Consider the following 23,048-nt stretch of genomic DNA (forward strand, 5'->3'; position numbering starts at 1 on the left):
ACCACAGCAGGGGCTGAGATACATCAGGACTGAATAATGACTTCATATTACATACCAAGGTTCATGTGATGTGTAGAAAAAAAAGAATTGGGCATTAGAACTCTTTTTTTTCAAACAACAATTTATTATAATACCAACTATTTATATGAATATAACTGCAAAATCTCACTATTTACAATATTGAACACCAGAACTTTTTTTCAACTATTTATAAAAAACACTTTCACTCAGATGAAGTCCTCATGCCATGCCTCAAAGCAGTTGCGTTCCAGTAAGAGACACAGGGCAACGTCACACTGCTTGCACTTCCAAGGTGTGTCCTTTCTCTTGCCTTGGATGTAGCAATGTTCACATTTCCTGCGACCTGTGGTGGCCCTGTCGCTTGCTGCCTGGACATCAACAATGGGCACAGGAAGATGAGCTGCAGGTGCCCGGACAGGAGGTGTATGGACAGGCTTGCCACAGAGCTCAGCACTCAGCTCCCCCATGAATGCTCTGTGTGTCATGGGCTTCTTCTGTTGTGCCAGACAGACTTCTTTGTACATAATGTAGCTGTTTGTAGTGGCAATGTCCAGGAAATTATAAAATAGGCTCCTGTACCAGCGCATGGTCTTGTGCTTTGCAGAGTAGTACTGTATGATCTGACAGATCAACTCCACCCATGTGTGCGTTGTACTCAGCAACAGGTGTGGGACAGGGGGTCTCTACTCGGGTCCAGGAGCCATCTCTCTGCTTCTGCCTTCTCTGCACGGTGTTGCCAGAGTATGCTTCATGGATGGTGGAGCAGACAGCTACTTCCCTGGTGTCCATCCACTTGACAAATACCAGTGGGCCCTCCCTGATCCATCTTATGGAGCCTCTTTGGGATTTTTTTTGTCAGGGCGTTAGTTTGTGGCCTTGGGCAGTCCTTGCGGTTCTCTCTGTAGGTCCCACAGGCAGCGAACTTTAGGGCATGGGGAGCCTTGAACAGCTTCGGGCTGGTGTAAAAATTATCCATGCAAATATGGTAACCTGTTCCGAGGTAACCTGCCTGCACCAGAGACATTACCACATCATACGACAGGCCATGTCCGGAGAGGATGTCACTTTTACCAGTGTAAACAGAAAAGTCTATTGTGAAGCCATTCCTCGAATCAGCTATGACGAACAGCTTGAATCCCCACTTGGTTGGTTTGGCCTTCATGTACTGGGTCATTCCAGTCTTAGCCTTGGAGGCAACCATCCTCTCATCCACAGCCAGGTATTTATGGGGATGGTAAAAGGCCTTACACGCAGTCTTGATGGTGTCCATGAGGGGTCTCAATCGGAACAGTCGGTCATGGTCGGGTATGCCCTTTTTGCTGTCGTTCATGACATCCTCATCAGGGTCGCAAGTTCCAGGATATTGTCCTGTATCTGTCACGTGACATGACCTGTGCTGGTAGAGGCACTGACAGAAAATGATCCTGCCTCCAGTAGTCCAATACATTGTCCAGTTTCAGCAGGGCCATGTATAGAAGCAGCCCCATGTATTTATAAAAACCCTCAACAGTCAAGTCAGTCCATTTGTATGTTTTCCCCTTTCCCATCTGCTGTGCAGCCTGCTTGTTTGTGTTGGTGCAGAGTGTCATTTGTTAGACGCTTTTATCCAAAGCGACTAACATACATTCAGTACTGTGGACAATCCCCACAGGAGCAATTTGGGGTGAAGTGTCTCAGGGACACAACGACATGCTGACTGCAGTGGGACTCAAACTTGCTACCCCCTGATTCAAAGTCCAGCACTCTATCCACTGAGCCATTCAATGGTTTTTGTTTATTTAAATGTTGTTCTACTTTGTAGATTAATACTGAAGACATCAAAACTATGAAAGAACACATATGGAATTATCTAGCTAACAAAAAAGTGTTAAAAAAATCCAGAATATGATTTATATTTTAGATTCTTCAAAGTAGCCCCCTTGCCTTGAAGACAGCTTTGCTCACTCTGGGCTTCTCTCAGTCAGCTACATGAGGGCGTCACCTGGAATGGTTTCAATTAACACGTGTGCCTCGTCAAGAGTCCATTTGTGCAATGACTTTTAATGTGTTTGAGACCATCCGTTGTGTTGTGCAGAGGTAGGGTTAGTGCACAGTGGAAAGCCCTATTTGACTACTGTTGTAATCCATATTATGGCAAGAACCACTCAACTCAGTAAAGAGAAGCGACCGTCCATCATCACTTTAAGAAATGAAGGCCAGTCGATCCGGAACATTTCAAGAACTCTGAATGTATCCTCAAATGCAGTCGCAAAAACCATCGAACGCTATGATGGAACTGGCTCTCATGGGGACCCCCCCGGGAGAGGAAGAGCAAGAGTTACCTCTGCTCAGAGGATCAATACATGGTGCTGGTGACACTGTTGGTGATTTATTCCGAATTCAAGGCACACTTAACCAGCATGGCTACCACAGCATTCTGCAGTAGCCAGCTAAATATAAATCATATTCTGGATTTTTTACACTTTTTTATTTACTAGATAATTCCATGTGTTCTTTTATAGTTTTGACGTCTTCAGTATAAATCTACAATGTAGAAAAAAAGTAGGTAACACTTTATATTAAGGTACACAAATTAACCATCAACTAGTTGTTAATTAACATGCAGTATATTTGCTCTTTATTAGTCATTATAAAATACTCATTAATGCCTTATTCTACATGATGTTAATTGTGTCTAAATAACTCAAAATGAAATTTAGGTACATCTAAGAATATGTTTGGGGTATTGACAGTTCAGCTACCAAAAGCAAGGTGATATTGACCTGAATGTTCATATTTGCACATTTATATTTTTGTATAATTTGTACCGAAGGTTAGACAGGAAACCGGGTACAGGAAGTAGGAGAAAGTGAACTGAATAGCAAGGCAGTAGACTGCTACTAATTTCCCCTATGCAACCTGAAGAGTAAAAGGGTCAAGTCCGTCAGAAAGCAATGACTGTAAGTGTAAGCCTTGCACTTGCACTGTAAGGATTAGTAACTTTACTACACTTTAAACACAATGACAAAATGCGTCAGTACAACACAGAGAGAACAGTATACCTATTGTGTAAGTACATACAAGCAGGTCACACAGTATGATCACAAATACATAAACTCTATTAAAAAATCTTTTTTTATTAAAAGGTACACGCTGCATATGTATGTGTCTGAACCTCTCTTTAGTGGTTCATTAATAAAACAGATATGTCAACGTGTGCCTACTTTGTTCATGTACTGTTGAGGTTAATTTCAGTAGGTGTGTGCTATCATGTATTTACACAGTGTGAAGAGGAGGTAACTTGAGAATAGGGAACCTGTTCAGGTCAATTAGAGTCAAACTACTAGCTTATTGGTTATGAACAAGACTTCACTTTAAAATAGGGAACATGTTCTTAGATATAAATACCTAATTCTTTGTTATTTAGACACAATTAACACTTATAGGGGTAGTGGTGGTCTAATGGATAGTGGGGTGGGCTGAAGATCGGAAGGTTGTGAGTTCAAATCCCGCCTGGAACACCACCACTAGTGTGCCCTTGAGTAAGGCACTTAGCCCTCAGTTACTCCAGGGAGAATGTCCCTGTAATTAGTCATTGTAAGTCGCTTTGGACAAAAGCGTCAGCTAAATGAAATGTAATGTTATAGTTTCATGTCTTGTTACATAAGAATAGATAATATTTGCTAAGTGTTATTATGGGAGAATTACTATTCTTGTGGTACTACTGCCTTATTAGGCCCATATCTGTTATACAGAGCATATTAAGACCAAAACTCATGTTCAACAACTTCCTACTTGCAATAAATCAGCACTAATTAGAGGGTTATTGAGGAAAAACTCTCAACTAATGGCTTATTACTTGTAGAATAAGGCATTAATAAGTGTTTTATAATGACTAATAAAGAGCCAATATACTGCTAATATGCATGTTAATTAACAACTAGTTGATGGTTAATTTGTGTACCTTAAGTGTTACCAAAAATTAAAATAAATAAAAAACTTCAGATGAGAAAGTTTATAGAATAGTTAGCTCAAATACCATAATTTCATTAATCCATCAATTATTATTATTATTATTATTATTATTATTATTATTATAACCTCAATGAAATGTTTTACCTGGAATCACACACACACACACACACACACACACGCGCACACACACACACACACACACACACACACACACAGGGACACGGGAAGTCAGTCAGAGTTGGAGGTGCGGCGCGGGGGGGTTGCGGGTGCTAGTGTAGCCTCGCAGATGGGGGTGCTGCAGCCCCCTCAGCCCCCCCCCTCCTTCCCGCGTCCATGCACACACTGTAGTTTAACAGTCACACACCAACCCTCACTTTGTTCCTCACGATGCTTTTAAAAAAATACTCAAAGATACACAAACTGTCTATTTGAGGTTTTTTTAAAATGTCCATTTCTAAAACACGTGGATCTCAGAAGCTCCTGTCTCTTTCTTAAAGTTTTCCAGAATGTATTCATATGTTCAGCCTCAGAAGAGAGAACAACATGCACCACCATTACAAACAAACAGCACATCAACAGTTGTAAAGATGCGTTTATGTCCATATCGATCAGATCCAGCTCTCCTGAGCGGCCTTTATAGAGATCACCGATCAAACTATTAAGAGTGAATATTATTTTTGGTTTTTAAAAACCGGTAATTACAGGCTCACGGAAACCCTGCTATCTCTCTCTCTCTCTCTCTCTCTCTCTCTCTCTCTCTCTCTCTCTCTCTCTCTCTCTCTCTCTCTCTCTCTCTCTCTCTCTCTCTTATAATAGCAGGGTGATGCAGAGTGGGGTCGCCTATCCCTTTAAGAGAGAGAGGGAGGTGTGGCGCGTGCATGTGGCGCGTGCATGTGTAGAGCGAGCGAGAGTGAGCGAGCGTAGTGTGTGTCCGGAAGAGAGCGGGAGTAGCAGCAGTGATCAGTCTGTCTCCAGTTAGCTGTATAACAAAGTCCTGAGGAAACACAGCGGCCTCCCAAGGAACAGCCTGCCTGTCTGCCTCATTTCAGAGTGGGTTATTGAAGCCGAAGCCTGGTGCTTCAGTCCGGGAAGACTGCAGAGAGTCCTCCCCTGTATTCCTCCACTACGGTCTGGGAGCAGCATCTATCTCCACTGTTGCTGTACCCATGTTAATGTCCCTCTGTGGGACCAATAAAGGACTTCTGATTCTGCGGACAGACAGAAGAGAGGGGGGAGGGGCGGGTAGGAATGCGGCCTTCTTCTTTTCCCGAAGAGTCCTCTTCCTCGTAGCCCACCGTATCCCAGGATGCAATGCGCGCCAGTGACGAGGACACAAATAAAATGTCGGTTCGGTCTCAGAAAGCAGCACGTGAGGAGTAACTGATCAATGTGAGTATCGGGTTTAACTAATTTTAAAGGGGACCTATCATTAGTGATGGCGAGATGAAGCCTTATGAAGCTTTGAAGCTTTCCAGCCAATTGGTTCGCAAAAGGGTTCATCATGGGCTTCATTTGAACACAAACCCCCCTGTTGGTCAAAGTGTGTAAAACAGGCAGATTTAACATCTGAATAGTGTGCTGTATCTCATACCGAGTTCCCAATGAGTAAAGCCTTAGAATAACTCTAAACAACGAACATTAAATCATATTTTCATGTTAACAATATTGTTTTTATTCCAGTTTAATGATTGTGATTGAAAAGCCTAAGGAGGCTGGTAAACAAACAAAGAGGGATTTGTATTCCTTAATAATGTTCGTAAACTTAACCATGTTGTAGCCTGAGAAAGGCTAAACCGTATCAAAGAATACATTTATTAACTACATTATCTCATTTAGCTGTAGCTTTTATAAACAAACAAATAATACTTATTGACCAGGCGTTGAACCAGGGACCCTGCGGTTGTGAGTCAACTGCTTTCCAGCTGAGCCACAGCCCACACACTGAATCCATCTGAAAACACTGCACCATATTTATTCCTGTATTTATTCATTTATTTATTCATGTTTTTATTCCTACATTTATTTATGCTTGTATCTATTTATACTTATGACATGTTCTGACCTCTATATGAGTGAGGGTCTGAGCTCTCTTAATTCCATCGTGTCACCGGGCCCGGGTACAGGAGGGGTAATATGGTTCTTATTATACATCCATGGGTAATATGAGCGTTGTGGTTCAACCGATCTGAATCGCTTCCTGAAGCAGTCACGTGGTATCGACAGGCAGCGAGGCTTCGTTTGTCATCGGTGACGTCACTGGCCCAAAACGATACAAGCCTCGATGCAAGCTTCACAAAAAGCTTCGGGGATTACTCGACACACGCTCCGAAGCCTCGGCGCAATACGTAACATCACTACCTATCATGCAAAATGCACTTTTGTACGTCTTTTCTACATGAATATGTGTCCCCGGTGTTCCAGGGAACTCACCAAGTGTCAGAAAACACAACCCTCTCTATTTTCGTCCATACCCAAATCTCTAAAAAAGGGGCTGCAACGGATATGATACAGACTGATCCAGATTTGAACACTTTACTGACGTCAGTCCGCCTCTTCCAGTTATTAACTCAACTTAATGATTTATATGTGTACACATATATCACTTAAATTATTCAATACATCCTTTGTACTGAAGTATTCAAAAGTAAAAATTACATTTTTAATATAAATGATTGTAGGACAGCTACTGTATCGACATTTTAAAAGTGTATTTCAAGAAAAAGCCCTAACAAAACAGCAGGGCTCTTAACTAAAGAAAAAAAGACAGCAACAGCTGACATCAAATCTTTGCTGAGCCTAAAGATAATCATAAATAAATAACATAGTGAAAATAAATATATTGCAATGTGCAAAACAGCAGCATCCAACCGTCTCTAATCCTTGGATATTACATGTCACTGTATGCACGCACGGAGCACCTGTAGCGCGGAGATCATCATATCAATGACACATTTCAAAAAACCGTTTATTCTTGTAATTTTAATATGATTTCCTGTAATTATGAAATACAATTTAAAAAAAAAAAAAAATAAAAAAAAAACTGTTAAACATAAAAAAATGTTTACAGTGTAACTAATGTATGAGGCATGGCTACAAAGGGTGGTCTGTTTGATATTTTGAGCAAACACTTCAGAGACATGTTTTGTATAGATATAGACATTTTTAAAACCAAAACAGTACGGAATTTTAAATAATCCTTTAGGGATGGTCATTATTTTTCAATCATCTTTTGTTAATAAGATTAATTAATGTTGTTATTTTTCGCTTGTTTCTCTTTTATTAGGACAATTCTGGAGAACTGGATCTGCTGAGGAAGGAGCTGCCATCCACACAGGACCCCCCGTGGTGCTGGAGAAATCTAAACAGCATTAGGGACATCATCCTCCCAAACCTCTGCTTCCTGCCGTCCAGCTGAACAGCAGCTCAGGAAGCTTCAGAGAGAAACAGTGTGTTTAACAGAGACTGAAGCACACAGAGAAACGGTGTGTTTAACAGAGACTGAAGCACACGGAGAAACAGTGTGTTTAACAGAGACTAAAGCACACGGAGAAACGGTGTGTTTAACAGAGACTGAAGCACACGGAGAAACGGTGTGTTTAACAGAGACTGAAGCACACGGAGAAACAGTGTGTTTAACAGAGACTGAAGCACACGGAGAACGGTTTGCGTTTAACAGAGACTGACGCACATGGAGACACGGTGTGTGTTTTAACAGAGACTGAAGCCACCACGGAGAACGGTGTTGTTTAAACAGAGACCTGAAGCAAACGGAGCAAACGGTGTGTGTGAACAGAGGACTTGAAGCACACGGAGAAACGGTGTGGTTGTCACAGAGACTGAAGCACACGGAAGAAACGGGTGGGTCTAACAGAGGACTGAAAGCACACGGAGAAACGGGTGTTTAACAGAGACTGAAGCACACGGAGAAAACGGTGTGTCTAACCAGGAAAGTGGTGGATGATTTAGTAAACATGAGTGTTTGCTGCTGCTCTCGTTTGGTGGAAGCAGCGACTCACTGCGGCTGCTGAAGACATCTTTGTTCTGTTTGAAAGAACGATAGCAGAGTACGAGGAGGAACTGTCTCGTTCAAAACAAGAGAACGAGAGACACCGGAAACTACTGGACGCTGTTTTACAGCCTCAGCTTCAGATCCACAGAGCAGGTCTGTTCCCTCTTTATTAACCATCTCTTTATTATGGGCAATAATCAGACCTTCTCTGAGGTGCAGCGTCACAAACAAATGATGGTCCTGTTAGACTACAAAACTGTTCAGTGTGCAGGTCTTTGTTTTCACAATAAAAGTGTAGCGTCTTAGTGAATGTCCTGTATTGGTCTTAAATCTCATAACATCCACCTTTTTCCCCGTGGATGTTCTTCTTGACCCTTTGAAAAAATTAAAGTGGCCAAGAGCTACTTGCATCGCATCGCTTAAATGTATTCACATAGCACTCATCATTTGAATTAAGCTACTTTTGTACACGTGTGAAATTGCAATACCCAAAGCTTATCAAAAATCTTAACTTCACATCAAGGTCCAAGAAAACAACAATTTCTCACATATTATTGTGGCCCACATAGTAAATACATGGCCTTAATCACCACCTTACAAGCATCTTATGGCACATGTGTAAAATGTGCACTTTTTTTAGAGTGAATGCACTCTTGGTCTTCCTTTCCCGGGGGGGTCCTCATGAGAGCCAGTTTCATCATATGCAAGGCAAGTGCATTTATATAGCACCTTTCAACACAAGGCAATTCAAAGTGCTTTACAAAAATGAAAGACATTAACCTGTTAAGCCCTGAGCCTGTTTTTCCTGTCTCAGGCTCGAAAATGACATTCCCAGAACAAATGACCATATCTTCCCTTCTAAGAGGGTTAAATTAATAATCTTTTTTCTCAAAGTAATGATAAACCTGTGAGTTGGATGTAGAAAAGTCAGAATCAATATCGATGTTTTTTATTTTAAAGAAAATTCAGATTTTACATAGTAAAAAACTGTAAATTATAGTGTCCGTCCAAAAATTCTTTTTTACTTATAGTGAAAACTACCCTTGGATGATGGTAAGGTAGACTAAAAGCTTTAGGAATCCAAAGTACAACATATAATAAGTACCCTGTATCAAGATTGATGCAAAACAAGTGACATTTGACCTTTTTAAGAGAGATTTAGCCAAAAACACTCCACATCTGAGGTGATTTGGGTGGAACTGTTTTTTTTTTCATATCTCTGTAACCCTTTGGTCGATTTTGATGGTTGACACCTCTTTCTGACCGTTCGAGCCAATAGAATCGAAGGGAGAGTCCCCCACACACACTCATTGTGAAACAAAAAGGTGGGGGCTTTGCGCATGTAATTTTGCATTAGAGTGAAGCTACAGTCTAGCAGTGCCCCGGTTGAAGAGGCGTTCTTCCTGGGTGATAACAATGCAGGCCAGCCGGTCACATCACAGATTTCAGAGCGCTGGGCTCTGCCTGTTATTTGTCCTCCCAAATCCCATGGAAATGATTTACTCTTAGGCCTTGCACCCAGACATTTCCAGGGAGGACTACCACTTGTAGATTTATTACCCGGTACACAGCCCTCCTGTTCCTTGGAATCCTTGTAGCTGCTAACTAGCTTTGAATTAGCATGCCCTTTTCCATTCTTTTGCAACACTGGTAATGTGGTGTCTTTCCCACATAGTCCATTCACTTCCACGTTAACTTCCAACCGTTGCATTTTCATTTCCAACACGGCCATCTTCTGTAGAAGTTTGTGGAAGTCACCTGTAGAGAACGGAGGCATTTTGCTGCCAACTAGCTTAAGCTAAATAGCATGCAGTACCAGGCTTTACCTGTTCCTAGGCCACGCTACTGTAAGACTGAGGTCGTCGTAAAAATATTGAAATATGGCTGAAACCCTCCGTCTATTTACGAAGAATAACTGTCCCAGTGATAAGTTAATGTCCAGGAGCTGCTGCTCGAAGTTTTCAGAGAATAAGAATAGGAAAATCAGCATAAAAACTAAGCAGAGGCAAGAGCAAGCAGAAAAGCGTCTGCACTGTAAGAAAGCAAGGTCACAAGGTCATAGCGTTTGATGGTTTTTGCGACTGAACTTGAGGTTACATTCAAAGTTCTTGACATTTTCCAGATCGACTGGCCTTCATTTCTCAAAGTGATGATGGACGTTCCTTTCTCTTTACTGAGTTGAGTGGTTCTTGCCATAATATGGATGACAAAAGTAGTCAAATAGGGCTTTCCACTGTGCACTAACCCTACCTCTGCACAACACAACGGATGGTCTCAAACACATTAAGAAGGCAAGTAATTCCACAAATTGACTCTTGACAATTAATTGAAAACTATTCCAGGTGACGCCCTCATGAAGGTGACTGAGAGAAGCCCAGAGTGTGCAAAGCTGTCATCAAGGCAAAACGGGGATACTTTGAAGAATCTGAAATAATAATCATATTCTGGATTTTTTTGTTAGCTAGATAATTCCATATGTGTTCTTTCATAGTTATGATGTCTTCAGTATGAATCTACAAAGTAGAACACATTTTAAATAAACACAAACCATTGAATTAATAGGTGTGTCCAAACTTTTGACTGGTACTGTAATTAAAGGGGTGAGTTAAAAAAAAATGCACTCCCCGAACTATTGTCTTGAAGGTGGAATCTAACTATATCCAGAATAGGTTTTTCTGGATCCAGGCTAGCAACATGTTTATTTCTGCTGTAAAGTTGGGCATTTGGACATGGGGGTTTATGGAAATTGCTCCTTTTTGCATCCATCCCCTATTGGCCAATAGATGAACTGCAGTTTGTGGCACTTCCTTTTGGGCTTCACGGCTCTGCCCCAGAGTTTGCTGCCTGGTTTGCATCTTGCAAATTATTTATCTATATATCATATTCTATTTACTTGTATATAGACTCTTCTTGCACTATTTTCTATTTCATTTGTATTTACTTGCACATCTCAAAACATTCTTTTTTTTTTTAACGTTTCATCTGTTTTATTTGTTTATGTCCTATATATATTCATGTTGCACTGTTGGAGGAGCCTGGGACTTCAGTTTTCATTACCATATCAACACTGTACAGATGTAGCGCTCCAGATAGGACTCCACCCAGCGGATTCCAACCGAAAACCCAGCGGGTCCCAGTGGCTGGGGGCGTTGCAAAATTGCTAAGAGGGCGTTGCCAAATTTCCCCATTTGTTCAATTACAGGATTTAACCATGAGATGGCACTTCATTCACAAATACACAAAGACAACTGGGTGTTGTAGACCTTAGTCTGTTTGCAATGTTTGCAGCTCTGCAGTTGTGTTTGCTGAATACTGTAGCATTTAATCACTTATTTGTTATGGTTTTCACGGGCTACTATAACAAAAAAAACATCAATATTTTAGATCAAATAAAGTATATCTAATCTTATTATCTTAATTATAATTCAATAATATATAGTCTTTATATATTAAATAATCATAATAATGTAAATGTTTACACTTCTTTATTTTTTATGCTCATACTTTTACCTTTACAATAGTTTGCTTTAATATGCAGTATATTTTTTGTAATATTGTTGTGGTGTACACAGTACAGTAGATCGAAGTAAATCAACTCGTACATTATCACGTATTATACAGTAATGTATTGTATTATTAAGTAATATCATACATTAACCCGATTATAGCAGATGCCACATTGAATGGATGAATACATTTATGCATCAAAATTACAACGGAGTATTTCTAAATATAAGTTGTACAAATTCTATGTATTTAATACTAATAACATAATGATTCATTTTACTTTCAGATGATATGATATGATTTTCACTTGGGCTATTGACAATTTTGAATGCAGGACATTTGCTTCTAACACGTCTTTTTACCTAGGTAAATAATCGTAATACTTCTTCCACCTCGGATTTTAACCTGTCACTATTTTTAAAACTTTAATTAAATGTTTGATATTTCCAGAGACCCTTTCAGACCGGCGATTCTGCCCTGCATGTAATTCCGATAGTCCATCGGAATGTGACAAAAGTCAGAAGTCTCCCATCCCCCTTGGGAGACTTTCTCCACACATTCCGATCACATTTAATCTGTTAAACCCCATCCCCCGCCACCAGGGGGAAAAACGCATCATCTGCAGGAAACAGCGTCTGAGGGCTTCTTAATATTTAATAAACTATGAATGTTTCATATCCATGTAACGGGAAGAAACTCAGCTAACTGATCTTTTTTTTTTTTTTTTGCAAAAAAACCACAAAGCTAAATCAAAATCAAATCAAGTTTTATTTATAAAGCACATTTAAAAGCGATTTTTGGTCGAGCCAAAGTGCTGTACATGTAATAAAAACACATTACTACAATCACAATAAAAGACAATAAATTACAACAGATATATAAAAAACACAGGGAAAAGTCAGGAGTCGTGCTCCGCTCTAACTAGAAGGCCAGAGAGAAGAAGTGTGTCTTAAGAGTAGATTTAAAAACCCCTAGGGTCTGGGCCGACCTCACATGGAGGGGCAGAGTGTTCCAGAGCCTAGGGCCAGCTGCTGCGAAGGCTCGGTGCCCTCGGGTTTTGAGCCTGGTCTTGGGCACTACCAGCAGCAGCTGGTCAGCAGACCTTAAAGCTCTGGCTGGGGTGTAGCGCTGGAGGAGTTCAGCTATATAGGCCGGAGCCAGCCCATTTAGTGCTTTAAAAACAAATAAAAGGATTTTAAAATCAATTCGGAACCGAATTGGAAGCCAGTGTAGTGAGGCCAGAATAGGGGTGATGTGGTCGCGCTTTTTGTGGCCAGTCAGCAAATGTGCAGCTGCGTTTTGGACTAGCTGCAGGCGTTTAATAGAGGCCTGGTCCATACCCACATACAGAGCATTGCAATAGTCCAGTCTCGAGGTTACAAAGGCGTTAATAACCCTTTCTAAGTCTTTAAAAGATAAATACGACTTGGTTTTGGCCAATAGTCTTATTTAAAAAAAAAAGCAGGATTTGACTACGGTGCTGACCTGCTTGTCGAATTTAAAAGTGCTAGTGAAGGTCACTCCAAGGTTCATGACAGAGGGGAGGATGTTTTTATTGAGAGAGCCCAGAATATCAACCGGAGAGGCTGGAGGTTGGGGTCCAAAAAAGATGACCTCAGTCTTGCTCGTTGAGGTTGAGAAAGTTTTTGCTCAGCCAGGATTTTATCTCTGTTAAGCAGTCCATCAACTGCTGTAGTGAGTGTTTGACATTTGCTTTGAGAGGCAGATAGATCTGTACATCGTCGGCGTAGCAGTGGAAGGCAATATTGTGTTTTGTGAGGATTGACCCTAGGGGCAGTATGTACAGTAAAAAGAGGATGGGGCCCAGAATAGAGCCTTGGGGAACCCCACAGGTAAGAGGGGCTTTGGCAGAGGAGAAGGCACCTAGCTGCACTGAGAAGCTAAGGTCTGTCAGGTAGGACTTGAACCATGCAAGGGCAGAGCCTGTGATGCCAGCGGACTGTTCAAGCCGTGACAACAGGATGCTATGGTCCACAGTGTCAAAGGCAGCTGTCAGGTCTCACAGCACCAGGACAGCTGGGCTACCTGAGTCGGCGGCTAGGAGCAGATAATTAAAAACTCTTAAAAGGGCTGTTTCAGTACTGTGCATGGGTTTGAAGCCAGACTGAAACTTTTCATGGATGCCATGCATGGTTAAAAAAGACTGCAGCTGGGCGTAGACTACTCGCTCCAGGGCTTTTGATAAAAAAGGTAGCTGGGAGATGGGCCTAAGATTTGCGAGAATGGAGGGGTCGAGATTTTTCTTTTTAAGTAGTGGCTTGACCACGGCATGTTTGAAGGCAGCTGGGACACATTCTGAGCTAAGAGAGGTGTTTATAAGTAATAAAATACTTGCTCCAACTGAATCTAAAACTTCTTTGAGAAGGCGAGAGGGAATGCTGTCTGAGGTGCAGTTTGTCGGCCGCAGGTGCTTGACTACATCCGAGAGAGAAGAGAGGGATACAAGCTCAAAGTGGTCGAGGACAGCAGGGCACAGAAAAGGAGCAGGATCTGGGGTAGCACTAGTGTGGGCACTAAGAGCAGATACTTTTTCCATAAAAAAATTAAGAAACTTATCACAGAGAGTAGTCGATGGCACAATAGAAGAAACATCACAGGGATTAACAATAGAGGTATCTAGATCATCACTCCATGATAAGAAGTCGCGACATTATAAACAAAAACAGACATCACAACACGTGGCGCTAGGTAGCAAACACGGCGTTATGTCTTACCTTCGTCGTTGTCTGATCAAAAGTTGTCTTCAATGGCATTAAAACGATAAAAACGCTGCTGAAGGTTAATCCAATCCAAGTCTGTGTCAATTTGAAATGATTTCTGATAATCCATCAGCAATAAACCTACTTTTAAGTTTTCAGATTTCAGAGCTTGAGACAGGTTTCGCTTTAGGCAAACTGCATGCGCGTATCCCCCACTTCACAATGGTAATGTTGGTGTGTATGTGAAAATTCCCCTTCGATTCTATTGGCTCTAACGGTTAACAAGAGATGTCAATCATCAAAATCGACCAATGGGTTCCAGAGAAACGGCAACAACGCCCATTTCCACCCAAATGACCCCAGAGGTGGAGTTTTCTTTGCTAAACCTCTCTAAAAAGGTCAAATGTCCCTTGTTTTGCATCAATCTTGATATTTATTTATGATGCGCCAGCAAATGTTGACTTTATTTGATCATTTCAGTAAAAACTAACGTTCATATTTCAGAGAGGAAGAGACAGATCACTGCATAAACCTACAGTTAACTTTACTGCTGGAGAAGAGAGATCAGGGTGGGGGAGCTGTGGCTGCAACCCTGTCTCCTAAAAATGACGTTCCCACAGAACTAAACTGCATTCTCAATTACGTTTAGCTAGAAACACATTTTCTCCCACGTTACGTTTCTTATGAACGTATCTTAAATACGTTTATTTTCTACATATCTTTGCCATTTATTGTCTTGCTTATAATAATGATAATAGTCATTTATAAATATCATTTTAGAGCACACATTTGAAATCGAGAATCGGGCTCGATATATGGTTAAATTCAAATCAGTAGGCGAGGCTGTAATTTCTTTGAATATAAGAATGTAAATACTGAGTTGAGGGAATAGTCAGGGGATTTGGGTGATGGGAGACACATCTATGGAATCATAATTTCAATAGCTTTCCATTAAATGACGGATATACCTTTCTGTCTGTGATGTTTTACAAATCAGATATTAATGTGTAGAAGTAAAACATGAGAAATAATATAGCAATATCCTGTAAAATTATGTAAAAACATGAATAAAACTACACATATTCAGATGTTATACATGCATATATGTGTGTCCTACACTAATAATACAAAGTTATTATTAGTATGCTGTGTGTACCTTGTGTGCACCGCCTAGTGGTTAAAGCACGTTATTGAATTATTTTTGTTGAATAATGTTATTTTTGTTGAATAATGTTATTTGATGAAAATATTAAGAGTACATACTTTCATAGGGGGAAAGTAGAAGGTCAATGATAGAAATATAGAATATAAAAAATCAAGAAGATACTGTAAGTGATCTCTACAATAAAACAGTTTAGTGCCGGATGTACAAAGATATTAATATGAGGACCTTAGAAACCTTAGAAAATCTTGAAATCTTGAAAGGGATGTGCAAAATAGCCATTATATACAGTTTTTAATTAACTATTAGTAGAGAATAACGAGTAATGAATATACTTTATAGGGATCTGCAGATAAATGTTTAGTCTTCTCAAGCAGCAACTATCAAATATCTCTCCTGATTGTTGGCACTTGACAATCACCTTCCCTGAATTTTACTTAGGTGTAACTAAAGTCTGCTTTAACCTGTTAAGCCCGAGAGACCCCGGTACCGGGGCACTGCTGCAACATCTTGCAGGAAACAGTGTCTGAGGGCATCAAACTAATCATTTTTTTTTTTTTTTCAAAAGAAAACCCACAATGCTAACACTGAGCCTCTGAATTAGCAACGAGTGAAAAATGCTAACAGATTACTGCACAGAAAATCACTCACAAAACCTTATTATTTATCTCTTCTCTACATCCATGACATCGATTCACATCGTGAGGTGACACAGAATCGATGGGTACCCTCATTATCACTGAATTATATTGTTTGAGCCGGTCTGCATTTCCTGATGAAAAAACATAGCAATGGTTTTGTACTTACGCCAACGTGGATTAAACAACATTATTTTGTTAAATAAAAACATGGTGATGTTTTGTAAATGATTACATGTCTCTTATTTAGCACAGAATATGATCCTATCCGTGACATATGGATCTTAACAAAGATCTGCTATATCAGATTCCTGTAGATCGATCAGCTGTTTTGTAGTTCCAGTGTGGCAGCTTTTTAATCACTGCTCCCCCTGGTGGATCCATGATGCATTGCAGCTGGTTTCATTATAATTAAATGTATTTATCAAGGGGGCGTATCAAGTCCTGCGGGGGGTTTTCCTTTCAGCAGGGGCCCACCCCGTGCCGATCACGGACCCACATGGGTAGGCGTCTGAAATGAGGTGCTACATCTGTAGCTGCTGAGCACATGATGATAAAGCCTTGAATATTGAATCTTGAAACCTGGAGCTCAACGCTCTCAAGACAGTGAGATGGTTGTGGACTTCAGGAAGAACGCAGCCGCACCCGCCCCCATCACTCTGTGTGACTCCCCAGTCACTGCTGTGGAGTCTTTCCTCTTCCAGTGACTTTTATCCACCCCATAATAACATTACATTAATGCACATCATGGCAACAACACGGTGTTCTTTTTAACATTGTAAATCCTGCACATGCTGCACATCTCTTCTGCACACTTCCTCTTTTAAATCAGCACAGTTCTCCACTTTAAATAAAGTGTATAGTATTTGTCACATTTAAATATTGTTAATTGGTTTTAATAGTTTTAAAATAGTTTTGTTTTAAATAGCTGTCATAATCCTATTTGTATTTTATTTTGTTTTGCTAAGATGCTTCTTTCTGTGTCCTTTTATGCACCATATATACTAAAGCAAATTCCTCGTATGTGTAAACCTACTTAAATATAACCGATTCTGATTCTGATGAATATGTGTTTCCTGTTTCCTGCAGACGTCCAGCAGCTGGTGGTGGTTAAAGAAGAGGTTCCCCCTGAGCAGCAGGAGTGGAGCTCCAGTCTGGACCAGGAGGACCCAGAGCCCCCCCCACACATTAAAGAGGAGCAGGAGGAACTCTGGAGCAGTCAGGAGGGAGAGCAGCTTCAAGGGCTGGAGGAGGCTGATATCATCAAGTTCACATTCACTCCTGTCCCTGTGAAGAGTGAAGATGATGAAGAGAAACCTCAGTCCTCTCAGCTTCATCAAAGACAAACTGAACACCTGGAAACAGAAGCTGATGGAGAGGACTGTGGAGGACCAGAACCAGCCAGGAACTCAGATCCAGAGAGACATTTACAACCAGAGACTGAGGACAACCCTGGAGACTCTTCTGAACCTGACACTGAAGACAGTGCTGATTGGAAGGAGACCAGAGAACCAGGTTCAAACTCTCAGAGAAATAAACAAGACCCTGTCAGTGATTCAAGACGTAGTGCTAGAGAGAGACCATTCATCTGCTCAGTCTGTAAGAAAGCTTTTAAACAAGAAAGACATTTAAAGGAGCACATGAGAATCCACACAGGAGAGAAACCATACAGCTGCTCCGTCTGTGATAGCAAGTTTGCAAGGAGAGGACGTTTAAATCGGCACATGAGAATCCACACAGGAGAGAAACCATTCAGCTGCAGTATTTGTGACAAAAAGTTCACCTTGAGTCAAAACGTCAAAACCCATAAGTGTGTTAGTCGTCAGTCCTCACAGCTTCATCAAACTGAGGAGAACAGAGAGGCAGAGCCTCCAGCCAGCAGCTCAGCTGAACACATGGAAACAGAAGCTGATGGAGAGGACTGTGGAGGACCAGAACCAGCCAGGAACTCAGATCCAGAGAGACATTTACAACCAGAGACTGAGGACAACAAGGATGACATATTCTGTTCATTTTCAGGTTGGTATTAGTATGTTCTCTTCACTGGGACATGTCTCCATGCTTTAATGTTGAAAACACTCTTTATTTTTGTCATAATGCCTCTTTTCACCCTCTGTCTGAAACCAGATCCCAGTCTGCTCTGAATGGTTAGCTGGCCGGCTCTGTTGTGATTGGTCGACCACTTAGAGATGTCCCGCCCCTTAGCCTATCATGTACAACGTGTTGTTGTGCCCCCAGGTCAAATCAATCAGGATACTTTCCAGAGGGGAAATGCACGTCGTTACAACAGAAAAGAGCCAAAGGCAGCTTAATGTTACGTAGAAGCATGCATACAAAAGTATTAACGTTTTTCTTTTTAAAGTTCTGAGGATTTAGCAGCCAGGTATATATTGCACAGTTAGCACATAGTCTGATCGCTGCAGGAAGGAAGGACCTGCGGTATCTCTCCGTGAGACAGCGGGGGTGCAGCAGCCTGTCGCTGAAGGAGCTGCACAGTGCAGACAGGGCAAGACGAGGCAAGGCAAGTTTATTTATATAGCACCTTTCAACACAAGGCAATTCAAAGTGCTTTACAAAATGAAAGACATTAAGAAAATGGCATTTAAAAACAGCAACTAAAAAGCAAAGATAATAAAATAAACATTAAAAGATAAAATACATGGATAAAAGTTACAGTGCAGTTTAAGATGAGAATAGTTCAATTAAAAGCAGCGGCAAAAAGAGAAGTCTTCAGCCTGGATTTAAAAGTAGTAAGAGTTGCAGCGGACCTGCAGGTTTCTGGGAGTTTGTTCCAGATATTTGGAGCATAATAACTGAACGCTGCTTCTCCATGTTTAGTTCTGACTCCGGGGACAGAAAGCTGACCAGTCCCTGAAGACCTGAGAGATCTGGATGGTTCAGAGTTTAGCAGTAGATCAGAAATATATTTTGGGCCTAAACCATTCAAAGATTTATAAACCAGCAGCAGTGTTTTGAAATCTTAGACACACAGGAAGCCAGTGTAAGGACTTCAGAACAGGAGTGATGTGATCCACTTTCTTAGTGTTAGTGAGGACTCGAGCAGCGGCGTTCTGAATTAGCTGCAGCTTTCTAATAGATGTGTTAGTGAGACCTGTAAAGACACCATTACAGTAGTCGAGTCTACTGAAGATAAAAGCATGGACAAGTTTTTCCAAATCCTGCTGTGACATTAGTCTTTTAATCCTAGATATGTTCTTTAGGTCAGTGTTTCTCAAACTTTTTCATACCAAGGACCACTTAACCAGTAAAAAAAACACTCGTGGACAACCTAACTCCACAAATATCCAAAAACACATCGTTTTTCTAGAACAGATTAGAAATCGCCTGAAAATGGTACAAACAAGTGGCGCTGGGCTATATCCTGCAATCAACAGTGAAACTTAAGCTCGCTCCATTGCGGAGATATTTCCTCGAGAGTGCGGAAAACTTAAATGTATTTATTTATTTAAAATGTGAAATTTTACCAATATACTCACGGACCACACTTTGAGAAGCACTGCTCTAGCCTTTTACTTTTGGAGTAGCTATTGGTCCTTACCCTGCTGTGTGAAGAGGACAGGTTATCCAGGTCATCAGAAAGAGATCTCCGGTTCTCGGTCAGCGGAGCGTATCTGTTCTGGATTGGCACACTTGGTGGTTTAGGAGGATTGTTTGTAGTTCTCCCTTTAGCAGCTGTCCACGGCTGTTTCCTAGTATGAATAGGGGTTGAAGAGGCGTTCTTCCTGGGTGATAACAATGCAGGCCAGCCGGTCGCATCACAGATTTCAGAGCGCTGGGCTCTGCCTGTTATTCGTCCTCCCAAATCCCATGGAAATGATTTACTCTTAGGCTTTGCACCCAGAGAGTTCCAGGGAGGACTACCACTTGTAGATTTATTACTCGGTACACAGCCCTCATGTTCCTTGGAATCCTTTTAGCTGCTAGCTAGCTGTGAATTAGCATGCCCTTTTCCATTCTTTTGCAACACTGGTAATGTGGTGTCTTTCCCACATAGTCCATTCACTTCCACGTTAACTTCCAACCGTTGCATTTTCATTTTCAACTTCTGTAGAAGTTTGTGGAAGTCACCTGTAGAGAACAGAGGCATTTTGCTGCCAACTAGCTTAAGCTAAATAACATGCAGTACCAGGCTTTAGCTGTTCGTCGGTAGGGATGGGTACCGAGCCCCGGTATTAAACGGGCCCCGGGGCTGAATTATTAAAGACCGTGGTACCGTTAAACTCCGACGTTATCGGTCTTTTTATCGGTACTGGAGACATGTAAAAAATATGTCATGTGTATTATTGCTACACAAACATTATATTGCAGTTTTAGTGTCGCCAACTCCTTTTATAATACGCATATAGACTGCAAAATGCGTCATTTTTTGTATTTTCGATCTCTCCAATCCAGACGAGAGATCTCTCTCCCCCGTCTGTGTGCGAGGGGGCGGGGCAGTTTACACACACGCAGCTGCTACATGCAGCAACACACACACGGAGGAGATGGCGGAGAGAGTGCTCCGAGGTGTGGTTCAACTTTACCCGTCTCGCTCGTTGCCTAAAGTGCAATAAGAGTTTAGCATGTCAGGGCGGTAACACGAGCAATTTGTCTAAACATCTTGCAAAAGTGCACCACATTCAGACGGAGGAATGCACCGGGTTCGGCTGTCTCTCTAGTAGCTCTGTAGCCCCATCCACGAGTAACGTTTCCACGTCAGGTATATTATGTATGCTAGCAGCAACACACGGAGCTAACTCAATTATTCAAACATGGGTTAATGATTAGAGGGAACTGAGTTATTTAGTTTGTTAAAGTTTCAGCCATTCTGTTCACAGTTCTGTCATCAGATTATTTAATATGATTTGTTAAAACGTTGTTGTTTCTGTTGATGTGAAATATTATGTATTTCATTTAAATAAAAAGCAATGTTAGTTTTGTTCACAATTTGTTATTTTTAATTTAATTGTTTATTTGAATAGGGACAATGCACATTAATGAACACTTTAGACAAATAATGCTTCAAGTGTAAATAAGCCGGATTTTAGCTTTGAGCTAATTTCCATCCGTAGTCCCTGACATACAACATATAGTTAGTTTACCTCATTTTTCTCTCCAAAAGAACCGATAAGAGTACCGTTAAAAGACCGGACCGATAAGCGGTATCGATAAAAGTAGTAGTACCGTTAAAACCTTAACGATACCCATCCCTATTCGTCGGCCACGCTACTGTAAGACTGAGGTCGTCGTAAAAATATTGAAATATGGCTGAAACCCTCCGTCTTTTTACGAAGAATAACTGTCCCAGTGATAAGTTAATGTCCAGGAGCTGCTGCTCGAAGTTTTCAGAAAATAAAAATAGGAAAATCAGCATAAAAAGTAAGCAGAGGCAAGAGCAAGCAGAAAAGCGTCTGCACTGTAAGAAAGCAAGGTCGCAAGGTCATAGCGTTTGATGGTTTTTGCGACTGAACTTGAGGATACATTCAAAGTTCTTGACATTTTCCAGATCGACTGGCCTTCATTTCTTAAAGTGAGGATGGACGGTCGTTTCTCTTTACTGAGTTGAGTGGTTCTTGCCATAATATGGATTACAACAGTAGTCAAATAGGGCTTTCCACTGTGCACTAACCCTACCTCTGCACAACACAACTGATGGTCTCAAACACATGGTTGTGGACTTCAGGAAGAACGCAGCCCCACCCGCCCCCATCACTCTGTGTGACTCCCCAGTCACTGCTGTGGAGTCTTTCCTCTTCCAGTGACTTTTATCCACCCCATAATAACATTACATTAATGCACGTCATGTCAACAACACCGTGTTCTTTTTAACATTGTAAATCCTGCACATGCTGCACATCTCTTCTGCACACTTCCTCTTTTAAATCAGCACAGTTCTCCACTTTAAATAAAGTGTATAGTATTTGTCACATTTAAATATTGTTAATTGGTTTTAATAGTTTTAAAATAGTTTTGTTTTAAATAGCTGTCATAATCCTATTTGTATTTTATTTTGTTTTGCTAAGATGTTTCTTTCTGTGTCCTTTTATGCACCATATATACTAAAGCAAATTCCTCGTATGTGTAAACCTACTTAAATATAACCGATTCTGATTCTGATGAATATGTGTTTCCTGTTTCCTGCAGACGTCCAGCAGCTGGTGGTGGTTAAAGAAGAGGTTCCCCCTGAGCAGCAGGAGTGGAGCTCCAGTCTGGACCAGGAGGACCCAGAGCCCCCCCCCACACATTAAAGAGGAACAGGAGGAACTCTGGAGCAGTCAGGAGGGAGAGCAGCTTCAAGGGCTGGAGGAGGCTGATATCACCAAGTCCACATTCACTCCTGTCCCTGTGAAGAGTGAAGATGATGAAAAGAAACCTCAGTCCTCTCAGCTTCATCAAAGACAAACTGAACACCTGGAAACAGAAGCTGATGGAGAGGACTGTGGAGGACCAGAACCAGCCAGGAACTCAGATCCAGAGAGACATTTACAACCAGAGACTGAGGACAACCCTGGAGACTCTTCTGAACCTGACACTGAAGACAGGGCTGATTGGAAGGAGACCAGAGAACCAGGTTCAAACTCTCAGGAAAATAAACAAAACTCTGTCAGTGATTCAACACGTAGTGCAGGAGAGAGACCATTCATCTGCTCAGTCTGTAAGAAAGCTTTTACACAGAGAGGACATTTAAATGAGCACATGAAAATCCACACAGGAGAGAAACCATTCAGCTGCTCAATCTGTCAGAATACATTTGCACGGAAAGGACATTTAAATGTGCACATGAGAAGCCACACAGGAGAGAAACCATTCAGCTGCTCTGTCTGTAAGAACTATTTTACAATGAGAGGAAGTTTAAAGGACCACATGAGAATCCACACAGGAGAGAAACCATTCAGTTGCTTATTCTGTGATACATCTTTTAAACGGAGAGGAAGTTTAAAGGGCCACATGAGGATACACACAGGAGAGAAACCATTCAGCTGCAGTATTTGTGACAAAAAGTTCACCTTGAGTCAACAGGTCAAAAGACATAAGTG

The 23,048-nt window shown here is 41.2% G+C and overlaps 1 pseudogene; it reads left to right on the forward strand.

Moving 5' to 3' along the window:
- Positions 1 to 7,663: 7,663 nt before the first annotated feature.
- Positions 7,664 to 23,040, forward strand: LOC117472043 (annotated as a pseudogene).
- Positions 23,041 to 23,048: the final 8 nt, after the last annotated feature.

Source organism: Trematomus bernacchii, unplaced genomic scaffold (assembly GCF_902827165.1).
Source record: "Trematomus bernacchii unplaced genomic scaffold, fTreBer1.1, whole genome shotgun sequence".
Taxonomy (NCBI): Eukaryota; Metazoa; Chordata; class Actinopteri; order Perciformes; family Nototheniidae; genus Trematomus; species Trematomus bernacchii.